Here is a 3503-nt window from a genome sequence, read left to right on the forward strand (position 1 = left end):
AAGGAAGAGTGTTCTTTCAATTGATTAATTCAGAATACAATTAAATAGTTTCTTGATGAGATAATTTGTATTTCTGGATTCAAATCAATGAAATAACAGTTCCTGTCCCCTGAAGGTCTTCAGAGACAGGTTGTGGTCGGAGGCCTAGTTCACTACAAGAGCTAAGTAGCGAAGCTACAAGCTACCGTCGGCCGGCTTGCCGTAGTGTTGCCGTATTCGGACGCATGTGCAAAACGCTGTGTTCTGTCAAAAGTTATATTTTATTTTTTTCCATCAAAAGTTGAAGTAAGCGTTGGTCCAATTTAGAGAAACCTGCTCTCTGAACTATGAAAAGAACGCTGTGTTGTGATTTATTTTACTGCAAGACACTCTGGTCAAAGCCACAGACTCATTTTGTGTCAGCTCTCCATTAAAGTGGAAGGAGACGCCCACTAGAAGGTTGGAGGTCAAGTGTTTCAGTGTAAAATGCTGCTCTGTTGCTGTTCATTTCTTAAGTGAGAATGCTGGAAACTGTTGAGTTAATAACATATTCTTTTGTTTAAAACATATGGCTAAAACTACATTTGATATATTTTGCACTGTTTTGCATTACAAGAAAGAAGCCTAATACTTGATTTGATTTTGTAACAAACCCCTTCTAGTTTGGACCAAAATCACCCCACAAATGAAGAAAATTAAATAGTATTTATTTTCTTGGAGAGGTATTGCAGATTGGACCGGTTCTGGCGCTGATTCGGGTTTGGGTTCGGGTTCTGGTACAGGTTCCGGATCAGAACTAAGTCTATGAGATAGAGATTGGTTAGTGGTCGTGCACGAAACTATGGAGAGCAGAAAAGTCAAATAAGAAGGACCACTAACCGTCTCAGATGATCCTGGGTGTTCTGGAGAGCGAAGAAGTCCAGATTGATCAGGACTGCTGCTGGAGAGGCTGAGTCCGGTGAGGGGCTGCAACTGGCCGCAGCGACAGATAGGTGGTGAGTCCGTTGAGTGCAGAAACGTGGTCACACAAGCCTGGGTCCAAAACCGGAGAGCAGATGACAGGAGGTGCCGGAGGGGGTGACGAGGAGGCGTAGTCGTGCAGGCAAAGGTCAGAACCGAAGGCAGAAGACGTAGTAATCCAAAGGGTCGAGTGAGAGACGATGTCCAGGTAAGTCGTGGGTTCAGGAGCCGGGAGGTCAAGCCAAGAGGGAAGGACAGGAACTAGGAGCGGGACAGGAACGAGGAGACAGGTAAACTAAGACAAGGGGACATGAAAGGCTATGGGGGAACAAGGCAGGATGAGTAACACGAGGTATCTACTTACAGTGAACTGTTTTCAACTAAAACTAAACAACTGTGACATCACCCTCAACCAGCATGCAAAGAAGACAAACTAAAACTCACGTATATATAAACAAACATTACCTGAGTGGACAGAATAAATTAAACTTACAGAAAAGATCCATTGCAAACTTTAAAGGGTGATCAGGGTGACAGAAAATATAATCTATGGAACGTGATTCGTGACAGATCCCCCCCTCAAGAAACGCCTCCCGGCGTTCCACCAGGTTGATCGGGGTGCAGGCGATGAAAGTCCCGGATGAGGCTGCGGTCCAGGATGTGATGGGAGGGAACCCAGGACCGCTCCTCCGGTCCGTATCCCTCCCAATCTATGAGATACTTGAGCCCCCGACCCCTTCGTCTAGAACAGAGGAGTCAGCAAACATTGTAGGTGGGGGAGCCGTCAATCAGACGGGTGGGTGGGGGGGAGCAAACAGGGGAGTGGTACTGGGAGGAAATAACCGGTTTAACACAAGAGACATGGAATGTGGGGTGAACACGAAAAGACTTGGGTAATGACAGACGAACAGAAACAGGATTGATCATTTTGGATATCGGGAAGGGTCCGATGAAGCGGGGGGCGAGTTTGCGGGACGAGACTTTAAGTGGGAGGTCCTTAGTGGACAACCATACTCTCTGTCCCACAGTATAGTCTGGTTGGGGAGTTCTGTGACGGTCAGCCTTCCTTGTGTAGGCCACCCTGGATTTTAAAAGAGCCTGTTTAGCCCTCCTCTAGACTCTCTGGCAGCAGAGGGCGGTCATGTGGGCTGAGGGAACAAATGCTTTGCGTTCTTGGACAGAAACAATAGGGGGTTGAAAACCAAAAACAACATAAAACGGGGACAAACCAGTGGCTGAGGAAGGGACAGAATTAAGGGCATGTTCGACCCAGGGTAGTGATGAGCTCCATTTTTCTGGATCCTTCTGGCATAAGAGCCTCAGTTTGCCTTCCACCTCTTGATTAGCCCTCTCCGTCTGGCCATCAGACTCAGGGTGGAAGCCAGAGGAGAGACTAATGGAAATACCCAGAAGGTCACAGAACTCCTTCCAGAAGTGGGAGACAAACTGAGGACCCCGATCAGAGACAATGTCCAATGGTAGTCCGTGGAGCCTAAACACCTCTCGAGCCATAATGTGGGCCAAGTCCTTAGAGGAGGGTAGCTTGAGCAAAGGGACTAAATGGACCATCTTAGAAAATCGGTCAACGATAGTTAGAATGACCGTGAAATTATTGGATGGTAGGAGACCGGTAATGAAGTCCATACCTATGTGCGACCAGGGGTGTGAAGGACAAGGGAGAGGATGAAGTAATCCCGAATGGGGACTTCTGGAGGTCTTGGACTGGGAACACGCCGGACAGTGGGTATGGGTATGGTTTCAGAAAGCTGTTTTATTCATTAATTAATACATTAACAATATATTGAAGAATCATTTCATATGCAGAATAAAATATTTCAAAGAGTGCACGTGCAGTATATTCACAAAAGGACTTCCAGCAGTCTGCCGGAAGTCCTTTTGTTGTTGCTGCTTGGTTTTAATTAGAGGTCACTTTCTATGCCCTTTGATTAATTTAAGCCTCAACTTTGGCAAAAGCTTTTGGTCCATATTCTGTTTCATATTTATACTGTGTTGTTTTTATGCAGGATGAACTTGATGATGTTGTGAACACATGGAACTCACACAAAATCCGGCCAAGTGGTAGTGCTGTTTCAGTTCAACCAGTGGTGATGTACTCATTTCCAGAGCTGCATAGGGCTGAGGATAGACTCAAACCTGTTTCTATGGATGAGATCACTGTGTGTATGGAAGAATGTACGCCAAAAGGCCAACATCCCTGCGATGAAACAGTCTTTGAAGTTTGTTGTCTGCTTATAGTAGACAATGAGTGGGAGGCCCCAAGAGATCCACTTGTTGCTACTGATTTGTATGTAAGGTTAAGACATACTCCAAAAGTATTTAGCTAATTTCATGGTGTATAAAAATAAATAAAACTGTGTCATTGTTTGTCTCAGTTGTTACGATTCGGGGAACCCATTGCTCATCCACATTGCCATTACAGTAGACTTCAACACGGATCCACTCATGTACCAAGCTTTGCCACTGCAATCACAAGTGAGAAAGAGAAGCCAATTTTACTGCCAATCCTCTATTGTTTGAAGGCAATGCTTTGCTTCCACTTCATT

The sequence above is a fragment of the Nematolebias whitei genome, chromosome 12 (genome assembly GCF_014905685.2).
Source record: "Nematolebias whitei isolate Nwh7 chromosome 12, NemWhi1, whole genome shotgun sequence".
NCBI classification, from domain to species: Eukaryota; Metazoa; Chordata; class Actinopteri; order Cyprinodontiformes; family Rivulidae; genus Nematolebias; species Nematolebias whitei.